The 24188-nt window shown below is 46.0% G+C and overlaps 2 protein-coding genes across 5 annotated transcripts in view; one reads left to right on the forward strand and one right to left on the reverse strand.

The window, feature by feature from the left end:
- The window catches only part of Itsn1 (intersectin 1), a 184744-nt gene extending 162485 nt beyond the window's left edge, over positions 1-22259 (reverse strand). For all 3 annotated transcript variants that reach the window (XM_057765118.1, XM_057765117.1, XM_057765119.1), the window contains exon 1: positions 22042-22259. The gene's annotated coding sequence lies outside the window, so the exon portion shown is untranslated. The remainder of the gene's footprint in view (positions 1-22041) is intronic.
- A 673-nt stretch (positions 22260-22932) lies between these two features.
- Cryzl1 (crystallin zeta like 1) overlaps positions 22933-24188 on the forward strand; it is a 43686-nt gene continuing 42430 nt past the window's right edge. For both annotated transcript variants that reach the window (XM_057765350.1, XM_057765349.1), the window contains exon 1: positions 22933-23084. The gene's annotated coding sequence lies outside the window, so the exon portion shown is untranslated. The remainder of the gene's footprint in view (positions 23085-24188) is intronic.

A 24188-nucleotide genomic window follows, 5' to 3' on the forward strand; every position in this document is an offset into this window, starting at 1 on the left:
ATCTATGTGGTCACCTGGGGAGGGGCTGAATATTCCTGACTTGGGTCAGATTGCTCCCCAGGAAACAGAATGCTGATGGGGGAAGTCCGATGCTAGTATGTTAATGAAGCTTTCTGTTAACTTCTCTCCCAGTTTACGTTGGGTATAAAAAGCTGTGGGAAAAATAACCGCGGGTGGATTTCAGGATCTGAATGATCCCTAAAACTCCCTCCTGATACTGTCTTGTGGATTCTGACTTTATTTTCCCACGCCTCTACCCTGGTAAGAAGTATTTTTTTTGAGGCCAGTCCTCAACCTATTAGAAGGTCAAAACTATCTTCAGCTACACTTTGAGCTAGAGGCCAGTCTGGACTAGATAAGAGCATCTAAAAATAAATAAATAAATCGTCGTCATAATGCTGCAACTGGGAAGATAATAAACCACTTTCTAGGATGAGAAAGGTCTGGGGACACAGATTAGGGAAGGGATTACATCACATCAAGCTTGCTTTTTGTCCTGTGAATTCAACTGCCTCTTGTTAGGGGCCCAAGAGCTGCTGGGATATCTATGCTCTTCTCTCCCTTGGCTTTCTCAGGATTCCGAGTACTTGGAGCCGGGTGAGCTGAATAGCTTGTGTCTACTTTTACCTGAATCTGCCTGTTTACAAAGCCTGATAAAAATAAAACTTAGCACACGCCTTTAGTCCCAGCACTCAGGAAGCAGAGGCAGGCGGATCTCTGAGAGTTCAAGGCCAACCTGGTTTACAGGCTAGTTCCAGGACAGGCGGCAAAACTACAGAGAAACCCTGTCTCAAAAAAATTAAAAAACAAAAAACCACTAAGAATACATAAACTATATTTACTCATTTACTTGTTTATACTAAATTATAGATGACCATTAAAAAAAGTCACTGGAGTGTAATAAAAGTGCAGGTTAATATTTATAAAATCTCAGAGTGAGAAAGAATGCTCCCCTTTAGCACCAAGGCTAAAATGGAAAATGATGGTGGTAAGGGAGGATGAAGACTTTTGTCATGTTTTTGTTGTTGTTGCTGAGATGAGTCTCACTGTGTCACCTAACTGATCTCAAACTCATAAGCTCATGTGAACTTCCTGCATCAGCCTCCAAAACAGCTGGGGAAGAAGGCACATGCCATTATGATGGTTCACAAGCTTTAAAAACATAAACATTTTTGAATAAATATCTGAAGCATGTAACATAGGAATTAATATTTTAAATAGAAGGAGGATCACAAGTTTAAAATAAAAAGATTAACCACCCCCAAAACTGTGACAAGAACAGAAATTCAAAAAAATAAAAATAACAAAGGCGTGTGCGGAGCTTCAAAATTACACTTGATATGAAAATATATTGAACAAAAAAAAATGAGGCTCTAAAAATTAGGGTAGTAGATATCAATGGAGATATCACAGCAGGAGATTTCTGCTAATGAACGCCAAGAGGGCAATGGCGCTGCCATTGCTCATACTATTCAACACCGTCCTTCAATAAGCACATTTGCTTTAATAGTAAAAACCTCATTTCTAACATAAAACACGTGGGGTGAAAAAATAAAGTGTGTTTAGAGGAACATGTTTCCGTCTTTTCAACTCTGCACACACAGCTCTTCTAATGGAAATGAGGCTTAGAACTCTTTTGAGGGTGAGCTGTTTCCAGATCTCTTTGGCACCAGCACCATCAGGACCATCACACTAGGCAGCAGTATCATTGTCAAGAGCTATTCCCTCTTTGCAGATTCCTCCACCAAGCACAGAGTCCTCTTCATATGATGACTACCTCTGGTTAGCTTCCACACTGGCCCCCAAACACAGTGTGTGTGCTCTCCATATAATTCCCTCTGGTTAGTTTCCACACTAGCCCCCATCACAGTGTGTTCTTCATACAAATACCTCTGGTTAGCTTCCACACTGGCCCCCAAACACAGAGTCCTCTTCATACAAATACCTCTGGTTAGCTTCCACACTGGCCCCCAAACACAGTGTGTACACTCTTCACACAACTACTTCTGGTTAGCTTCCACACTAAACCTGGTGCCCAGAGCAAAAGCACTAATGTCAATAGAGAACTTGCCAAAACCACAAATCCTTAAGTCTCATCACAGGTCTGGTGGATGCCAACCGGTGTCTGGCAGCACCTGTTCAGTCCACATGCTTTGCTTGGACCTCCCCCATCCAGAACATCTCCTCAGCAGGCAAATCACATCTGACAGTCTTTTCTCCAAAGCCCGACAGTACAGCATTAAGTCATCCAAAGAGGCAGAGCCATACGATCTCTGACAGCTGAAGAACTTCTGAAACAAGACTAGAAGCACAGAGAATGAGCACGATACCTTAGTGATTCTGGAAAGTTGGAAGCAGTATGTCCTAGACACATGGCTTCAAGCCTTCAGCCCCTTGGAGGTGTTCAAACACATCTGGCTTCCTCAAGACATGGGCTACAAACTCATGTAATTACAGTCAAAGGCAGGGCTACACAAGCAAACATTCAACTAAGTAGATTCCTGACTAATAACACGGCAGCAGCTCTTTCCAGAGAGAAGCCCAACAATCAGGTACGCAAAAAACACTTCAGAAATATTTTCCTAAGTGGCCCCACTTAGGGCTAGATATGCTCATTCATATAGTTCTTTACACGGGGTAGGTTATGATACAGAAACAAAGCATAGTTATAATAAACACGAAACCAAGTTTATTTGCAGTCCCACACCAATAATGCCACTTGCAAACGTGCCACATTTGCTTGCTAAAGGAATGATGGCTCCAAGCTAGCACTAGTGACCAGCCACAGAGATGCCCTTGCTCCCTCGGGCGCCTGCAGCCCACTTGTAGATAAGCAGAGGTGTGTCGGTGACTGTTGTGTGCTGCCACCAAAACCCCTGATGGAGCAATGAGGGAAGAAGAAGGTTATTCTGGTTCAATTTGGATGAGATTTAGTTCGCCATGACCGGGAAGCACAGAGGTGGCAGAACCCAAGACTGTGAGGCGGTGGCTTTCTATTTGTGGCAGATCAGGATCTGGGAACCTGGGGCAGTCATAGCCTCCAAAGGCCCACCTCGCCTAAGGGACTCCAAAGTCTTCAACTAGTACCACAGGCTCCCTGACCAGGTATTAGATTATTGTAGTAATATCTGCGGCGGGGCTTTTTATGACAATGAGACACATCTGCTCCTGACAGCACCAATCTACTTCAAGAAGAAGATGGGCATCGAAGAGGATCCTTATGGAGTTTGATAGCCATTTGGGCAAGAAACTGTTCTTGCCTGGACTATTGCATAAACTGGACACAGAGAACCCTCAGAGAGAGAACTGCTGAACTTGCCTAAAGGTGAGATGATCTTTCAGGGTTCCTGATTTATGAAAGAGTCTACGAGACATTCTACAGGACACAGCAGATAGTGACTGAACTGACTTTGAAATTTCCTGCTTCATGGAAATGTCTGCTGAATACTATGGCCTGTAGGCTGAAGATGGATGCCCCAATGGTACAAAAGAACTTTGGGTGACTGTCCAGGCAGCGAGATGTCTCTGTCATTTCTAGAGCTTTGGATTTCTTGTTTGCTTAGGTAATATTATATCCTTCTGGAGTCTTTGATGGAGTTGAAGAATGAATACATAGTTGTAGTTTTCCTTAGTTATGATAAAATATAAAATAGATATAAATATTATAACTGTAATTCTTGCTTGATAACTGTTTTGCTATATGTAATCTTACTATGTTAAAGTGAAAGCCTTTCTTTTTTGTTTAAACAGAAAAAGGGAAAATGATGGAGGTGGGTCTTGTATTAATCTGTTGCTTTCATTGGTTAATTAATAAAGAAACTGCCTAGGCCTATTTGATAGGCCAACCCTTAGGTGGGTGGAGTAAACAGAACAGAATGCTGGGAGAAAGAAGCCGAGTCAGGAGTCGCCATGATTCTCCCACTCCAGACAGACGCAGGTTAAGATCTTTCCTGGTAAGCCAGCTCGTAGAACTACACAGAATATTAGAAATGGGTTATATCAAAATGTAAGAGCTAGCCAATAAGAGGCTGGAACTAATGGGCCAGGCAGTGTTTAAAAGAATACAGTTTCCGTGTAATTATTTCGGGGCATAAGCTAGTCATGCAGGCAGCCGGGGTGGCGGAACACAGCCCCGCCGCTCTTATTACAACAGATTATGAGCCTTCAGATTGAAATGCTCACAAGGGGACAGACAGGGAGCATCCCACAGCATATACTCATGTGTACATTCTCTAAAACACATGACGGATAACAAAGCTGAGGCTCTGAATGGCTCGGTCACTTGTTCAAAGCCACCTAGCTCCCTCCAAGTGCACAGTCCATCCACACATTCCAATCTAGCACCACAGCTTTCCCTTTGTTTGTTCTATATAATTAAAATATATGCTGGGCCTGGGACACACACTAACTAACTAATCCCAACACTCAGGAGGCAGGCAGATCTCCATGAGTTCAAGGCCAGCCAGGTTACACAGTGAAGCCCTCTCTCATAAATAATATAAAATAATATAATATAATACTTTAATAGAAAATTGGAGGTTAGGGTGGTTGGTATTTTTCTCTAGGTGGATATTTATTTATTTATTTATTTAACTCATCTTCTCATAGTTACCATACATGTTCTTACCTGTGTATTTAAAAGCTTCTGAAATCTACTTCTGCCTATTTCCTATACACAATAAACACAATTAAAAAAAGCTCCTAACACAAAGCATCACTGTGGAGAAAGGAACTCTAATGCCCATTTTAGATACTGAGTGTTTCCTTCTTGAAAACTGCCTAGATTATTCCAGCGCCCAAGCTGTCACTCCACTTCCCTGCATGGACCTCAGGCCCACAGGGTGGAGGGGTTGAACAGCCTTGCTCTCTTGCCTGGTACCAGCTTTCCAATTTATACAATGAGGTATTTTGATATGAAGGGAATATTTTAGCATTCCTCAGTCTTGGAGAAGATCTGGTCATACCTGACTTACTACTAGAAGTCTTAGCATAGTCTTCATGACACAATGCTATCCGTGTGACTCCACACTCATGTGACCCAAGAAACCTGATCACAACATTGCTGTAGTTTGAGTACACAGTATCCCCCAAGGGCCCTGGTTGTTAAAACCTAAAGTGTGGTGGGGAGGCATCCTGAACCTCAAAGGGTGGGACTTTATGAAGGACCCTTATACCATTAGGACCATACCCTGAAGGGGGCTATAGGTCTTTGGTGTATGTTGGGAGGATGGTCCCGCCACACCCCACATGAGATTGAGGTACCCCCCACAGTGCCGCCCCTATGGTATGCTCTTTTATAAGCTGCCTAAACCACTAAGAATCAATCTTAAGCCTGAACCTCACAAATTCATTTCGCTGTACTAACATGAAGCTATTCACTAATATCTGTAATTCTTGTTGCTGCTCATTTTTCTATTTTCTTTCATGTGTGTGTGATGTGTGCTGTGCATGAACATTTGTATATATGTTCACATGTGCACATACATGTAGAGGCCAGAGGTTGATGTCAGATTCTTCCTCAGTATCTCTCCACTTTCTACTATGACTGAGGTAGGGGCTCTCCTTCAACCTAGAGGGGGCAGTTCCTACTTTCTATTGCAGATAAACACAGAGTAAAACCAACTTGGAAAGGAAAGGGTTTATTTGACTTACAAGTTATAGTCCATCATTGTAGGAAGCCAAGGAAGGACTTGAAGCCAAGAAGTGAAGAGGACTATGGAGGAATGCTGCTAACTGGCTTGCTCCCCATATTACCTTATATACAGCCCTGTCTGATCTGCCTAGGGATGGCAACACCCACAAGTTGGCTGGGGCCTCCTATATCAATTAGCAGACAAGAAAATGCCCTACAGATAGGCAAATCTGATACAGGTAATTCCTCAGTTGGGATGCTGTCTTAGTTAGGGTTTCTATTGCTATGAAGAGACACCATGACTCCAGCAACTCTTATAAAGGAAAACATTTAATTGTGGTGGCTGGCTTATAGTCCATTATCATCACGGTGGGGAGTATGGCGGCATGCAGACAGACATGGTGCTGGAGAGGGGGCTGAGAGTCCTACATCTTGATTCACCAGCAACAGGAAGTGGACTGAGACAGCGGGTGTGACTTGAGCATATATGAGGCCCCAACAAGACCACCCCTACTCTAACAAGGCCACACTTCGAACACTGCCACTCCCTTTGGGGGCCCTTTTCTTTCAAAACAACACAGATGCCCCTTCCCAGGTATGTCGAGAACTGTGTCAAGTTTTATCCAGGAGTAGAGACCCAAATTCAGGCTAGGACACCAAAAGTTTTATCCACTGGGCTCTCCCAGCCTGCTGCTGCTAATGTGTTAAAATATACCATTCTGGGAATCAGTTATAACTCATGATAAAATAAAGCAGGGCTTTGAAACCCTTCTTAAAAAGTGGATCTTTCTAATACCACCTCCCTTCAACCTTTCTCTCCTTTCTGGTTGTCAGCAAAACCCTTAGAAAAGTCAAATGAGATAAATGATTGACCCAAATATGTAAAGTTTGGAGGACATGGTGAAAATGTATCTTGTCCCAAAGGGTCACAGGAAAAGTGAGAGGTCTTCTTATGTACCTGCACCCAGACACTCTCTGAGGACAATCTAATCAGTGAACAGACCAGAAGTGCCAGAACACAAGGCTTGGTTGGCCCCTTATAGCGAGCTCCCTATCCTCCTGTCCTGGACCCCCGTTTCTCAGCCAAGCACCCCCTCGCTGGAGCTCCAGCCTTGAGCAGCCCAGCCCAAGCCCTCTCTCTGCCTCTCAGTGCAGCACTACAGTGAGGTAAGGTATAGGCATCACAGGTAGAAATGCCACACATGCATTGCCAGAGAACTGCATTAGGCAATGTTTGTAAGAGAAAACACCCGCCCTAGAGCTAACAGGACGATATCAAGAGTCTAAAGGCCACGCGTGCCACTTACCAGCCGTGGCACTGGAGGTGAGTTACTTAACGATGCCGTACCCTAGATGTGAAATGAAAGCAACAGTGCTGCTGTTTGGGGAAGATTATCCACAAAATTACCTCGACACAACAAACAATAAATACTAATTGTCATTATCATAGTTAAAATACATTATGAACTTTAAAAGTTTGGAGAGCTAACTATGATAAAGTTAATGTAAAAGGAGTTCAAGTTTGAAAGATGGTTTTCCAATAACCAAGATCCTTGCTTAAAGAGGAAACCTATGATGTCCTAAGAAAAACACCTGGGTTCCAAATCTAGTGACTCCTGAACAGTTTAAAAGCTAAGTGCTCAAAAAGAGTCTTCTGGATTTCTGTTTTAATATACTGGTGGTCTCACGGGGCTTACCTTAGAGAATTTTTAAAAACAAAGCAAAACAGACATACCCCGGCACTAAACCATTGGTCACAGAGGGACGGTGTCATCCCGTGTCATACTGCATGTGGAAAACACACTGTGCACTTGGAGAACGAGGGAGGAGCAGCAAGCACTGCTACAAAGCAATGTGAGCTTGCGGTCTGCTTCAGGGTCTCGAGGAGCCCCCTGGGGCGCCACGCTATATCTGTGTAACTTTGTACTAAGAGGAGATACTAAAACTCTCACAGCATGCTTCCTTTCCCCATCTTTTCTGAAGAAAGACAAGAAAAGAACTACAAAATATTTCACCGAGCCAAAAATAATTTCCTAAAATGACCCAAAGTAAAGCTTAAGAAATTACTTTGGGTAAATCAGTACTAAGGTAAACTAGGAATAAGTGGTAGGCCATTCCTTTGAATGGCCCCAGAGAAGCAAGTGTTTGAGTGTTTGGACCACAGGGAGTGACACTATTAGGAGGTGTATCACTGTGGACGCGGGCTCTGAGGTCTCAGATGCTCAAGCCATACCCAGTGTGGCTTTCTCTCCCTGCTGCCGGCAGGTCTAGATACAGGACTCTCAGCTCCTTTTCCAGTACCAGGTCTGCCTGCATGCCACCTACTTCCCACCTGACTAAAACAACTATCATGTTAAACTTCTGTCCTTTATTGTACGGCTCTAGCTGAAGCACACAGCCAGTGACATGTACTGCACCCCAATGATGTGCAACAGTGACTTCCAGGACCCGGGAAGGAGTCCCAACACAGTGCTGCTGTCAACAGTCATTTCCATGTGAGCACAATTTCTAGTCTGTTGGCTGTGTGCACAGGAGTAAATTCACAGGGCCATATGATAACTACTGACGAGCAAGCACTTGCTTTCCTCAGCAGCAGCACGCAGACACTCCCAGCAATCCCCGAGGATTCTGTTGTTAGCATCTCACATTGTTTGTTGTTAAATAACAGTCATCCGCGTGTGAAGGGGAATCTTGTTCTCATCATGCTGAGCATCTTTTCATGTGTCTGCTGGCCATTTGCTTGTTTTCTTGGATAAGTGCCTTTCCCCACTTTTCACTTGGTTTATCTTGGTAGTGTTGACTTGCGAGCATTATGTCCAGTTGTTTTTTGTGAGTATATGGAACACTTTGAGCCTATCATACATCTGGTCCTCTTCTTTCTCAAGCTTAAAGGAATCGGAAACTCTTCCAGATAATCAACGACTGAAGAGTTAATGAGGTCTGACAATATCTTGCAAGTAAACAACACATAATGCTTCCCACTTTGCCTTAAAGACCACACTCCAGGCTTGGGTTACAGGTCATTGTAAAATTGTGATTTCTTATGAGTGTTTACTGCACACTGAGGCTCTGTGCTCACAACAATCTCACATGACAAGAACTGCCATCAGCCCAGTTGGTGAGGTACAGGCATGGTGGAGGAGGTCTTTCTATCTTTGCGTTGCTTTCATTGGTTAATAAAGAAACTGCTTTGGCCTTTGATAGGGCAGAACTTAGGTAGGTAGAGAAGACAGAACTAAATTCTGGGAGGAAGAAAGCAGAGTCAGAGATATGCCATGGAACTGCCAGAGACAGAGACTAGGAATTTTACCAGGTAAGCCACTGCCATGTGGCAATAAACAGATTAATAGAAATAGGTTAAATTAAGATGTAAGAATTAACAAATAAGAAACTAGAGCTAATGGGCCAAGCAGTGATTTAATTAATACAGTTTCTGTGTGATTATTTCGGGGCTAAGCTAGCCGGGCTGCCGGGACGAACAAGCAGGCCATCCTGTTACACAGGCACGGTTGTAGTTAAACATGTCATGGTCCCCAAGGAGCTGCACAGCTTCTTCACTCTGCTGCCTCTCAACCTTGAAACGGTAACACGCTTTGTCCTGTTGCTTAAAACTATGCCTGTTTAGAAAAATACCGATAGCCATATTGCAGGTATGTCAATTCTAGGTGCCAACACCCCCCCACGAATCTTTTAAGTAACTGTTAGTTTTACAATTTGCTCTTTTATTCAAGTTAGATCTCTCTCTCTCTCTCTCACACACACACACACACCAAATGAATGAGTCACCCTGATTTATACCTTTGCTAATATTTCTGAACTAGAAAAGATTATTCAGGATAGTCTCAGCAGTACAACCAAGATCTCCTCATCTCTTTCCCAACAGCAATTTTTAAAAGATCCCAGGTGCCAGCCAGAGACCAGGACATCTAATAAAACCCCCAAATTTAAAACACAAATTCCTATCAGTGATGGTTCTGAAAACAGAATCTAAAGGAAGGTGTTCCTCTTAGGATGTAATCTCATGATAAAACCCATAGGAATGACTATGAAGCTAGATTTTAGCTGCATCATGCCAGGGCATCCCGCTCTACCACACATTCCCCAAAAATCAGGGGTCTCGGAATACAAAGGAACTCCTCATTATGAAGGAACTCCTTGTCATCTCTGGAGCTATGGCTTCCAAACATTTCCTGTTGCTTTTTAAACTAAAATGTGGGCTTAAGTCCTGAAATGTAGTTACACTGACAAAAAGTTCATTCATATCAAGTCTTGTTTCATGATATTACAATATAATTTAGGTAAAAAGTTGTGTTTGTGTGTGTGTGTGTTTCATTTGAGTTCAGCTACCCAACAGCTTACTTATAAAGTCTATTATAAATTAGGGTTCTAGTTCCTCACCTGCAACATAGGATCCCTACCCTATGTCTCACAGAATGATAGGAATGAGATAGTACCTGTGAGACATCTGGCTGGTGCAGATCACATTCCTGGGTAGTGATGGTCAGTTACCCTGGGATGCCTTCTAAAGCACCCTACTTAGCCGCAGAACAAACTCTCCATCCTTCACCTAAAGGTCACTTATCTGATGGACTCCAGCAGAAAATCCAGAACCTAGAGGATGTCAGGTGTGGAGGTTTGCATAAGGAATCTCTCAGTCTCTGGGCGTGGTGGCTCGTGCCTTAATCCCAGCCCTGGGAGGCAGAGGCAGGTAGGTGGCTGAGTTCAAGGCCAGCCTGGTCTACAGAGTGAATTCCAGTGCAAACAGGGCTACACAGAGAGACCCTGAATCAAAATAAAATGAAATGTGTCTCGGGACTGGAGAGGTGTCTGAGTAGTTACGAGCACTCACTGCTCTTTCTGAGGACCAGAGTTCGATTCCCAGCTCCTAAGTCAGACAGCTCACAACCGGGTCACTCCAGCTCCGGGTGGCCTCCACAGGCACCAGCATTCACATGCACATTACCCACATGCAGACATACACAGGCAAGTAATTTAAGATAATAAAAACAATAAAGTAAGTATTTTTAAAAAGAAAAATGGAATTTCCCCCCAGCCAGGGGCACGTTCAAGCCTTTGTCCCCAGCTGGCAGTGTTATTTTAGGAGACAGGAAATTGAAAGGAGGAGGGTCACTTGGAAGTCCTGTGTCAGCTATGGGGGAGCTGCTCTGCTCCACCACCTATTCCGGACACGAAGTTCAGCTTTGCCTCATCTACAATAGCAGAGACTGAAGCTGTGGGCTGAAACCACCAAAACCGCAAAAGAAATCTTATTTCCTATTCAGCAGTCTCTCTCAGGTGACACACTGGGGATGCTTCTTGAAAAAAAAGATAAGGGCTGGAGAGATGGCTCAGTGGTTGAGAGCACTCGCTGCTCTTCCAGAGAGTCCTGAGAACGACGATGGAGCCCCAACACAGTTAGGATCTGCGCCTCCCTTTCCGGTGACAGAGAAGCAGTTCTCATGCTGACTCCTCGGCTGGGCAAACAAGTCCTCCCTCCTCTGAAGAACTCCTCTATGCACCTCAGATGGCAAGCACTGCCCTTCCAAGACTCTCCAACAGGAGGTCCTCCTGAGCACTTGTGCCCGGGCCTTGGAACAGCTGGGGACCGTTTATTTATATGTTTGCTTGTTTATCTGCCCCCACTGGAATATAAATAGAGCAAGGACAGGGACCCTGTCAGTGTTGCCCTTGCTTCTGCCACACCACCTGGCACACGGCAGTCAAGCAGGCATGGTTCTGGCTCTGCAGACGGGATGGGCACGAAGCAATGGAACGAAGCCTCCAGAGGAAACAAGCCAAGACAGTGTCCAGCACATGGGGAAGGGAACGATCAGTTTTCCCATTGCCAGGCACAAAACTATGTGTAAGAGAGAAGCGGTCACACAAGCTACTGGAGGAGAGGGCAGAAGGCCCAGGCAGCAGGCAGGATCACACCCTGACAGTGAAGGTCCTTGGGACTTGAGGAAAGGCGCCGAACTTAGTAAGACGTCTGACGGGCTTCAAGAAGGCTTACACAGCTAACTGAAGGGTAAGCCTTGGGATGTGTGGTTTTCTACAGGAGTCTTTTGCAGCACAAACACAGAAAACAGAACCCAGATAGTGCGATAGGTCTAGGGATAAAAATTCAGAGATGAAATGAAATAAAATAATAATTTTAAAAAACAAACAAACAGGGGACAGGGTAGAGCTGAGCTCTGAGGTCCCAGATGTACAAAGAAGGAAATGAAAGTACTAGGAAGCTGACAGCCCACAATAAAGGGAAAGATCAATTCTACGTGGGCTTGAAGGTCAGACCCTGACCGGAGAGAATAACGTGGAGAAGTGATGGGTCACATTCACATTTGGCGAGCACATACCTGAATGAACACACACACACACACACACTCACACACACACAATTTCAAAAAGTTTTAGAGAAAAAAAAAGGAAGACTAAAGAAAGAAGTAGTTAAAACTGGCGGACTACAGTCCTAAATCTCTCTGTTCAAGAGTTCTCCTGATCTTTATGAAAAGCCTGCAATAGTGAGTGACCAGAAGCACCTATCACAAAGGTGACAATGTCTCATGACATACTGACTGAACTGGCAGCCCTTTATGTACCTGAGAGCACAAACAGGCAAGGCAACAAACACAGACTCCAGCTCTCGTGTAAACGCAGGGCGCCAGTGTGCTGCCACAGATCGGGAGAGTTCATTTAGAGTTATCAATTGAGAGGCCTGAGGCTGCCCCACTGGCAGGCCTGCCTTTGGTGCCCACAGCCAACAAGGTCTTCAGTCTACCACACTGGCATCAACACACTGGGCCCCTGGGGGACTGTCACTGGGTATCCACCAACAGCACTGGAAGGTGAGACTCTCTACAGGCTTTCCATCTTTTTAAAGCCTTATTTATATTTTCAAAACATTTCTTCAATAAGCATGCACTGCTTCTGTTGTAAGAAAACCATGTTTTTTTTAATTACCAAACCACAACTATAATATCTTTTCAGCTGATGTGATCAAAACAGCTACACATAACACATAATGACCACGTTAAAATTAACTGAACCAAGAGGAAAGGCAAGGTTACAATCACGGCAGGATTACCCTTCCTGTGACACTAATTCACACTACAGACTGGACAGACAACTTCGTCTTCATAGGGCAGCCTCTATGAACACTCACTCATAATACAGCGATTTTTAAGGATCCATTTCTGTGAATTTACAGTTTCTTCCACAAATAAGACCTTTCCCCTCAGGAACCACATCTATAACCTCATTTAATGGACCATTTATGGTATAAAATAATTCTTGATCTTCATCTTATGTTACATTTTTGTCTGGGTTTGGTTTTTTGGGTAGTTACTTGCTCATTTCAGACTTTTTGGGTTTTTTTTTTAACATGGCCCTTGCTAACCTGAAATTCACTATGTAGCCTAGGCTAGCCTCTATCCTCCATAGTGCTGGGACTGTAGTTATAACCACCTTACCCATCACCTTAGCCTGCTATTTTATTTGATCAACAGTACCTATGTTCCTGAAGAGAAAATGGGGTTATCTCCCAACAGATCCATCATAAACTGATAATATCCGAAGTCGCAAATGCAACCATGCTCCTAATTTATCAAATGTCACTGCTTCATAACACAGCATACTGGAAAGTTCTCAGCTGGCCTGCCTGTGCTCCAGGCACTCACTAGGAGCATCTTACACCAAACTGCCAATCGCCAACCCACAGTTCTACACACAGTGCCTGATGAACTCAAGCTGCCCTTCCACTACCGCAGCCAAGACATCCAACCGAACTTGCGCTAAGCCAGGATCTTATGCGATTCTCTTTCTCACAGAACTTCAAACAGCTTATACAACTCATTTATCTCGCACTATCTGAGACCCAAAGAGTAAATCGCATTATCTGTACCAGAAAGATAAAGTACAAGGCCTAAAGTAACTGAAGTGGAGCTGACTTGGTATTTCTCATGTTCTCCTCCAGACCACTCATCCTGGAAGCTGAACTCCAAAGGGAGTCTTCACACAGAAGCAAGCCACGTGAACTGTCAATCAGCTTTCTAGCTCCTGGGGAGTCCAGACCAAGCCAGCCCTCTCTTCTCCATCTCGAGTCTGCCTTGCAGCACTTGTCTGGCCGTTCTATGTCACACATCAACACGCGGCTGCTGAGGGGCCTCCATGGTCAAGGACGCGGAACAATACTGATGATGAGCCGGGCGGTGGTGGCGCGCGCGGGAGGCAAAGGCAGGCGGATCTCTGTGAGTTCGAGGCCAGCCTGGTCTACAAGAGCTAGTTCCAGGACAGGCACCAAAGCTACAGAGAAACCCTGTCTCGAAAAACCAAAAAAAAAAAAAAAAAAAAAAAAAAAATACTGATGATGCTCTTTGCCCTCCTGCAACTGGTATCCTAGTAACAAGTCCCCAAAAGCATCTTCATCCCTAGTTTCTCTAGTCATTAAAAGAGCAGTTCTATCTGAACAGATCCAAAAGTAAGCACCACTTTCCACTGGGCACTGCTATTTGCAATCTGCTCTCTTGAGTCTAAAGTGGAAGTAAGTGGATTTTTATAAACGATTAGATGCACAGTGCATAAACCCTGTGACAGATAATTCACAGGGATGGTGTGCGAATGCATTCGATGCCCCTAATTTACCAAACACATGGCCCTCCTAACAGTCAAGTGGTGCAGGAAATGTGTGCTGCAGCCAGGTTTGTAGTTCCAGCACTTGAGAAGTCAGAGTGGAGGACAATCACAAGCTCAAAGCCAGGCTGGGACAGCCTGTGCTATAGTGAGACTCTTTTTCAAAACAAACACAAAGGAAAGAAAGAAAAAAGGAAAAGAAAAGATGTTTCACTGAAAATCATTAGCCCTGAACACACAGACACACAAAATAGACAGATGGACAGAGAGGGCGCCAGGCCGTTTTGTTTAAATGGCTTTATTTAAATGGCTAAGTCAGTGTCTTCCTTAGCCCAGGGCATTAAGGTCAGTGACTCACAGCATCTATGCATGTCTTACAGAGATGCTATGAGAAATCAAGACTTTAAAAAAAAAAAAAAAGGGCAACCAAGAAAGAGCAACCCCAAAGTTTAGCAAAAGAGGATGAGAAGCACTGCCCTGATGTTCTAAGAGGAAGGCAGTTCATTTTAGCTATCAAGGATAAAACTGGCCACTTGCTAGGACCTTATAACTTTCACATTCTAATTCAGTTGAATCCAAAATCTGCCGCATCCTTCAGAGTTCAATTCTTGGTTCCAGCACACAGTCAAGGGTGAAACATACTTGGTACCACTTCCACGTAGCCTCTAGGAAGCCCCATGCTACACAACTGTGAGATGGGATTTGATGGTCAGCTGAAAACTCAACCCTGCTGTCCTGCCTCCCTCGGAAGCACAGATAAACCCAGGCCAGGGAGCAGAGGTGGAGAGAAGATGAATTCACACAAGTTAGTTTGTTTCACATTCACTTTGTTGGGTGGCTACAAACTTTGTTTCAGCAACAACACTATAATGTCAACCCATTGTCACACTTAGTAATTTGCAGTTCGCTTTCTCAAGGCTCTCCAAGTGGACCAGAGCATCTTTCACTCAGGCCTTGGCGGTGCTGACGTGAACTTCTCAGCTGGCCAGCATGGAAACGCCTGGATAGGCTCCCAGTTGTCTCCCTCGTCACAGTTCCATAGCCTTGTGTTCCCAAAGCGAGTCCACACAAGTAAAACTGTGTTTCCAAGGTTGACTCTCCTCTATTGCTCTAATCCTGTTTTTCAAGCAAAGCACTTTAGGAAGCTGTGCAAGCTAAATGATGAGGGACGGCTGCCAGGCAGCTGCTGAGGCTTACCTGGAGCCAGCTTACAGGGACAGCTCTTTAGGGAATGTTTAAATAGGCCCCCGACCCCACCCTCCAGCCACCCACCTAATTACCACACACATTATTGCTTGTCAAGAAATCTCTAAGAGCCTAAACAACAAGAATCAGGGATGCAAAAAATATTCATATGCCACCAATCAGACCAAGAGTTTTGAACTCTGGCTAAAAGTTTCCCCAGCTCCTTGCTGGCTAAGCTACTTAACTTCAGTTTCCAAAGCATATTCACAGAGTTTATGGAGGTTACGTGAGTTAATGCACACAAATGCTGCAAAAGAACTTACGGTCAGCTGCTACCATTGCAGGTGCGTGAATGTTCTGACGTCACACTGCACTGCACAGCCTACCGATGCTAGCAAGCCACAGACAAATTGTTCTGTACTGGGTCAGTCACTCCAACGTGAGGAGCACAGGGTGAGACTGCCATACCATGATATGAGGGAAAACTGCTCTATAACCCTCCCCGATGGCAAGCTGGAAACGCACTCCGTAGGTCTTTCTCCTTTATATGCCACACAGGGCTGCCCCAGTCTTGTACAGAGAAGCTTCTTTTTGCAGGGAGTCACAGTAAGGCAGACTCAAAACTGATCAAGGTGCTGAGAACAAGTGACCGTTGAGTGCTGGGCCCCACATAGGATATCTGTCACCCCTCAGAGCTCGGCAAACATTGCAAGGCAGAGTGTCCGAGCGAGGATGGGACAGAGCGCTACAAAAGGCTTCCTGTGGGTGTGACATGGCTGCTGCAACCATGAACTCTAGCAACAGAAGTCACTTCCACAGACTGGAGCCATCAGCATTTCATCATGGAGGTAGTTCCTTCGCCCCAAGGAACTACCGACAAGTTAATAGTCACTGGGGGAAAGGAACTCATTTCTCAGCAGGGTAGCCACTGGTAAGTTGCCCTTGCTCAAGCAGATAACCTCTCCTCCATACTCATCCAAACAATCCTAATTAAATGCAGTGGACCTGTGCCCCCCCCCAAAACACATAGACATAAAGGTTGGAGGGAGACTTGTTGGGAATAAGAGGGTGAGCGGAGGCGGGATGAGAGAGGACAATGGGGGATATACTCAGACATTTTACGTTATGTGTCTGAAATCGTTAAATAAGTGAGCTTTAAAAAGATCTTTAAGAAGCCGGGCGGTGGTGGCACACGCCTTTAATCCCAGCACTCGGGAGGCAGAGGCAGGCGGATCTCTGTGAGTTCGAGACCAGCCTGGTCTACAGAGCTAGTTCCAGGACAGGCTCCAAAGCCACAGAGAAACCCTGTCTCGAAAAACCAAAAAAAAAAAAAAAAAAAAAAAATCTTTAAGGGGGGCAGTGGAAGTGCACACCTTAATCCCACCACTCAGGAGGCAGGTGGATCTCCGTGAGTTCCAGGCCAGGGTGGTCTACAGAGTGAGTTAAAGGACAGCCAGGGCTACACAGAGAAACCGTCTTGAAAAAAAACCAAAACCAAACCAAACTTTAAACTTTAGCATCACCTGAGTCTCCAGCTACGCTTCTAGCATCTAGGCTTTGTAAAACCTTTGCTATATGTAGTGTGTGCACTTGTATGTGAAGACATATTTATCCATGTAGGTGCATGTAGTCGACACTGGGATGTCTTTTCCTCAATGGCTCTTCCACCTTAATTTCTGGCGACAGCCTGTTGCTGAAACTAGAGCTTGTCATTTGGCTAGTCTAGCCAGCAGGCCCCAGACATCGTCCATCCCCCTGCTCCTGGGGTTAAGGCTGGCCTCTAACTTGCAATGATTCTTCCACACATCGCAATTCCCAGCTTTTAAGTAGGCTCTGGGGATCAGAACTCCGGTCCTCATGCTTGAACAGAAAGCACCTTGTCCACTTAGCTATCTCCCCAGTCCCTAGAAATACACACAAGGGAATGGAAAGACAGACTGTTCTTCTGGGGGACCCAGAGTACAATCCCCAGCACCCACACGGTGGCTCATAATCATCTGTAACTCCAGCGCCAGGGGATCTGACACCTTCTTCTGGTCTCCTTGGGCACCTACCATGTTCATGGTTCCAAAAGATACATGTAGGTAAAACACTCACATGTATAAGTTTTTAAAAAATTAATAAAATTTCAAACAAAATTTAAAAAGAAACTCAAGGAGAACCAGTCACTGCAGAGATCCTGTTAACAAGGGTGAAAAATAACACACACGTCTAATAAATTGACCAAATTCTCTTAGATCCATACTGATAATAATCAAGTTATTAAATTGACAAATATAGACACACAAAGACTTGATTTTCAATGTTGAGAAAACAAGTTAAAATATAAATCCATGAGCTGGGCATGATGGCTGGTGTGTGCTTGAATTCCAATACCAGGGGAGCAGAGGTAAGAGGATCTTTGCAAGACTGAGGCTAGCCTGGTCTACATGGCAAGACACATTCTCTTTCTCTCCCTCTCTGAGAAAGAGAGGAAAAGAATGAAAAGAAAAAGAAAACGGCTGGGAAATTGGTCCTGGAGTAGAGACCCTGGGTTTAAGTCATAGTGTGTGGGAGGGGAATTTTTTTTAGTGCTTTCTTTTAGGCAGAGTGTAGGAAAGAATCATTGCAAGTTAGAAGCCAGCCTGGTCTACATCTAGTAGTTCCTGGCTAGCCAAGGCTAGATAGGAACTTGAAGAAGGAAGAAGAAGAGGAGGGAAGCAGACATGCGCACCAAGATCCCGGTTTCGCACCAACAGCTGTACATGAACAGTCATACACACATGCAAAAATGATCCGGTATGCATAAGTCGGGTCACGGGTTCACAGGTATTACAGTTTCCTTGTGTTTACCTTTGTTTTTTAATTTCTCGAAATGTGATGTTTTTTTTTTTTTTTTTTTTTTTTTTTTTTTTTTGGTTTTTCGAGACAGGGTTTCTCTGTGGCTTTGGAGCCTGTCCTGGAACTAGCTCTGTAGACCAGGCTGGTCTCGAACTCACAGAGATCCGCCTGCCTCTGCCTCCCGAGTGCTGGGATTAAAGGTGTGCGCCACCATCGCCCGGCTGAAATGTGATGTTTTTAAACACAAAGGCTATTAGCTATTCACTTGAAATGACTGAGATTTATTCTAAAGTAGTACAATTAAGAAGGAAGTGATCACAAGATTATTAAGTATACATATTTAGTACCAAGAAATTATCAAGAGACTTTCTTTGCAAACAGGGAGTTTCTATTTGTGACTACAAAGTAAAGCAGTACAGAAATCACGTGAATGTTAGTTTTTTTTTTTTTTTTTTTTTTGGTTTTTCGAGACAGGGTTTCTCTGTGGTTTTGGAGCCTGTCCTGGAACTAGCTCTTGTAGACCAGGCTGGTCTCGAACTCACAGAGATCCGCCTGCCTCTGCCTCCCGAGTGCTGGGATTAAAGGCGTGCGCCACCACCGCCCGGCTGCACTTTGATTCTTTATCATCATGTGAACTACTACTTAACTGGCTGTGTTTAGCTATAGGACACAGTGGCACACGCTCGAAACCCCAGCACTTGGAGGCAAGCCTGGGCTTCTTACAGGTAGGTAAAAAGAAAACTGAGGCCTTGAGTGGTTTGGTGACTACACCTAAGTCACTGCCAATACGTGGTAGAGCCCATCCTCTCCAGAGTTTAGCATCGTAACTGCATAGCCCTCCCCCATGTAAACCTGTAACTTATAGGCCCTGCGGCAGACTCATAAAGGAGAGCACAGGTCATATCAGGAAAGTAAAATTGGGACGCATACCAGTTGCATGCATTTTCTGGAAATGATTCTTAAAATATGAGGATTGTCATCATTTATAAAAATGGCATGTGAAATGATTAGCCACTATACTGCAACTTAAATTTTGGAGTGCTTAGGTCAACGTTTTGCTAGACTTCTTTTCGGCATCTGACCCAGAAAGACTGCGCTGGCTCCCAACCAAGCCTACAGAAAGGACCAGCATACAGGGCTTGTGGCTCCTTGGGAATGAAACTCACTTGGCAGGTGAGGACTTCAGCACCAGGCTCATTGCAATGTGGTTCACACACTGACTCAGCCACGGGTGAGGGAGTTCCTCCTGGCGCTATTTTAGTTTTTACCGAGACCACAGTAACACAAACTCTACCAGTCTTCTGAAACATTTATCATAGCACAATTATTCCTGAAGAGCGTGGTCATTTACTAGTAGCCTAAGTAACATGTAAAAAAACTTCTACCACTTGGAAAACTTACTATGTGCTTCAGGAGAGAGACACTCAATAAGATTCAGGAGAGAGTCTTAGGCAACACTCAATAAGAAAGAAGCATGCTGCCAAGGTTCTCCAAATTTTCCTGCCCTGGAGAAATTCCTAGAAAACATATATATATTGAAAACACTGACTACTTCCCATCGTCTGACTCTGAAGTGGAGAGACAGAAACCTGGGACGTTTATATAAAGCTATCTATCTGAGGTCCAGACTCCAAGACGGAGCCAGTAAGTGGAGCCGTTCAGGGAGAAGTCGCTAAAAAGAGAACTCTGACACAAACCCAACCTTCACATAATTAACTGTGTAGAAGTCACAAATTTAACAAACTAAGGAGATGAGAGACCAGGGTTATAGCCCAGCCGCATGGATGCGGCACTTGCCTCGCATCCCGAGGCCCAAGGTTCAAATGCAGCACCACACAGAGATGAGTATGAGCTGGGGTGTAGCTAGGTGAGAGAGCACATGCTTGGCACACTCCCACCCCTGGCTCAATCACCAAAAGAGAAGCCAGAGTGGAGGAATTTACCACGGCCTCTCTTTTAATCTCTTCTAAGTGTCTAAAGAATGTGTCTCAATCTAGGTATTTGGGGAAAAGATAAGAAATGCCAGAGAAAAAGGAAATCACTAATCAACAGCAAAAGAAACAAAAACAAAACAAAAATGCTGAGGGACAAACATTTCAGGGAACTAACTTCAGCACTCATTTTCTGCCCTATTTCACAATGCTCAGATCTGAGCAAGCTACAGGGTTCCAAAGTACATTAAAATGTGTTCATTTCCTCTCTTATTCAGGCAGAATAATAACAGTTTTGTGGCGGTGCCACGGCCCTAGCAATTTCAACAGACACTTTTTTTAGTAAATACCATTTTTTTAACATGTCCTCTCAGAAAGGCTCCTTACTGTGGCTTAAAGGTGTTTGAAACGTCTTTAGCCCTGTCACCAAATCAGTGTCCCTCACTTCTTCATTTAAATCCTTTATAGTTCCCTGTGTTCTTTACATCGCTCCTACAAAAGATCTTCCTTCTAGAAAGTTATAAACTACACACACAAAGCGCTTCACGCAGACAGCAAAAAAAAATGTACATAACAGAAACGATAATTACAATGATTGTTGAAAAGTCTGCATGGTTCACGCTAATGTTGTATCCCAACAAATCCATTCCTCCTGTTAGCCCCGGTTAGAGAAGCGCCCTGTGAAGCAGCTGGCCTGCTGGCTCCTGGCCTCACACCCTGTCCACCACATAATCCATGAGCTAGCCTTCCTCTTCATCAGTTCAGCGGGATTAGTTAACCGGCCTCCCCGAAAATAGAATTTATATTTTTCAGAGGCATCTGTTCCGATGCCTTCATTATCTTGGCTATTAATAAGACTCTTTTTTTTTTATTCTGTGTTTTGGACCACCTAGGTACCAAGAGAAAGATACCAAAGATAAGCACAAAAGAACCTCATCTGGCCAGATTCTGCGTGCATTTACATTTCCAGGCTGGTTCTGTTTTCGGAATATCGGTGACGAGGGCAAAGTTGGAAACTAACATTCAAGATGCTCCCCAAACACCTCTACACCCTCCAGCTGCAGCAAGAAGCCACTATCTAAAGCGAAGCATCTAGTCTGAATCACAACAATAGACTGCTCATAGGCAAGGGGATCGGCGAAGTTGTCTTCCAAATCAAAGACAAACAGAAGTGAAGGGCGGTCCAACCAGCTCCTCCTTGCTTTTCTTTTTCTGGGAATCCGGACTGCATTTCCTGGTCCCCCCAAGAAGGGACCGCAATTGTGCCCTGGGTCCACAGCAGAAACCCGAGTCAGTGCGTGCGCAAGGGAGGGCGAAGCGGCCAGCCCCGGGAACGCGCTCCCGTTGCAAGGGGAGCCGCTTTCTGTTAAATACCATCAGAGGCAGCCCCGGCCGCATCACTTCGGGCCGCCGAACGGCATTGACCGCCCTTCACTGACAGGGTATTCCAAGCAGGCGCCAGAGAAAAAAGGATGAGCCGGGGACTCGAGGCCGGGGGGACGGCCGGGCGGCGCGATGCCGCTCCCCAGAGCTTGGGATCCCCAGGAGGCCGGGCCGGCCCGCCACCCTCCGGCGGCCGAGGGCAGAGGGGTCAGCTGTGGAAGGACCGCCCGCCGCGATCGCCCTCGGGAGCACCGGCCGCCGCTGCGGACGCCCATTCAGCCCGAGCCCATCCCGCCGCCGCCGCCGCCGCCGCGGCCCGCCCGCCCCGCCGCCCCCGGGAGGATGAGAAAGACGAGGCAGCGACGGCGGCCGCGGGGACGCGCGCCCGGCCGCAGGACCCGACCCCGGGCGGCCATCGCCGACCCCCGCCCGCGCGCCAGGCCGCCCGCGTCAGCTCCTCACCTCATCTCCGGGCGGGTGCGCGCGGCCGCCCCTCGCACAAATCAGTGCAGCCCGCACGCCGCGCGGAGGAACGCAGGGTCCGCAGCCGCGCACACCATCCCCGCCCGCCCGCCTGCTCCCGGCCGTCCCGGAGCCCGCTCGGGATGCTCCCTTGCGAGCCGCCGTACTACGGAGCAACCAAGCTGCGCGCCCTCCCCGCGCCGCTCCAGTCCTCTCGCCCTCCTTCGCTCCTTTGCTCCCTCGCTCCCGCCTATCTCCTCATCTCCCTCCGCCGCCTCCCCTCCCCACCCCGCCCACTTGCCAGCCCTCCGCCCCGCCCACAGATGGGAGGGGATAACCACCTGCCAATCGGCCGTCTGAGGCCACGCCTCCAATCCCTCCCCTACATGTGACCACGCCCACTAGGTGGGCCAAACTAGGAGGAGCCAAAGGAAAGAGAGGAGTACAGAGTGGCAGCCAGATAAACCAATCAAGTGGTTCAGAGAGCCTTTTTTTTTTTTTCCTCTCCCCTCCCTGGTCTCGTCCCAAGAAGGTGTAACTAGAGGTTTCTGGTCTGTGCTTGTAGAGATTTTTGTTTCACGATTTGGTGCTTTGCTCTTTTCTGTGCGCGACAGTAGCTAGGATACATTCAAGTAAATTGAAGGTTTCGCGGAAAGAACGTGGAGACAAGAGGCGAAGCGAGACAAAGACTGAAGAAAGATGGTAGGGGTACGGTTGGAATGAGGAAGGGTGTGGCCTTTTACTGTAATTTACATAAAACGGAACCCTTCTCGGCAACACCCAACTTCTCCCATTTATTGGTAGTCCCTGGGGTGGTGCCTCTCCTCTCTAAGGAGAGGAGCATGCCGGGAGTTGTAGTTCCGGGTCCGGTTGCTATGGCGTTCGTCACAGCCTTCCCCAGGTCTTTGGTCCCGCGGTGTGACGGGCAGTCTGGCCAATGACAGTACTGTTTGGGCCTGAGAAGGCGGGCTCTCTGCAGAAGGACTGGGAAGGTGGTGGTGGTGGTGGCGAAGACGCTGGCGGTTGAGGTTGCTCAGAGGCAGGTAAGCTAGGAAAGAGCGGTGTGTGTCTCGGGAAAAGGGACTTTTGGGCAAAAGATGGAGAAAGGCCTGAAGGAACTGTCTAGCCCTGGTGTGGGGGGGTGGACTGGTGCTTCTCATCCCAAGCCGGCCTCAGAGCGGCCGCGGCCCAGGCCTAGCTTGGCTGAGGCCGCTGGGGTAGAGGGGGCGGGGGTAACACTAGAGTTCCTGACGCTGGCTGGGTTTTGACTGTAGACCGATCTTTGCTTCGTCCTCCGTGTTTATGTAGGCAAAGGTCTAGAATTGCCTTTCTCCGGGGCTGAATCCTCCCCCCCCACCCCCGCGCCGTCAGCTGCTTCTGCCTATAACTGTTTCTGAGGCTTTCTCCGTTACTTCTTTCTCACCCTTCTCTTTGCCTTTCTGGTAAGCAGTTTCCTAAATCAAGGGTGAGTGTTCGCAGTGATGCGCCTTTGGGTCAGGAATCCTGCTTCACTGAGCTATCCAGTGGAATACTTGACGCGTTTGAAAGATTATCATAGGGTCGTTAGGAGGTGCAGGTCCTGATTCTGGATCTAGGCCTGATGGTTCGCATTTGTTTTGTTTTTAATTACTTTATTTTGAGTATCTGCGTTTTTTAATAAGCTCCTAAGTGTTGCTAGTCCACAGTAGCTGTGTTTTGCATTGCCTGGTCAGGACAAATGTTCAAGGCACTTAGGTGCTGTTAGATTTCCTGGGAGCCACATTGGACAGTGAAAAGAACACATGAAATCAACTTTATGTTCCACTTAAACTAGTATATCCAGATATTATTTCAATTAAAAGGAAATGTTTAAACGAGACAGCCTCGGCTTCACAGATCTGGTGTTCATTTCACCCTCACAGCGCACCTTCATCCTAACTGCACACCACCTGTGGCTCTTAGCTGCTCTACACATCCAGGCGATACAAGGAATGTGGTTGTACTCAACAGTGTTAATCATGTGATTGCCAGTGACCAACCCTTTGCTGCTCTTTCAAGATTCGGTGCTGAGCTTACAGAAGTAATAGAAGTAATCAATGTCTGTTAAAAGCCAGCTTTGGTGATGTGTGCTGTTGCTGGTCTCTTAGGAGTTCTAAAGTTATTACTAA

The sequence above is a fragment of the Chionomys nivalis genome, chromosome 3 (genome assembly GCF_950005125.1).
Source record: "Chionomys nivalis chromosome 3, mChiNiv1.1, whole genome shotgun sequence".
NCBI classification, from domain to species: Eukaryota; Metazoa; Chordata; class Mammalia; order Rodentia; family Cricetidae; genus Chionomys; species Chionomys nivalis.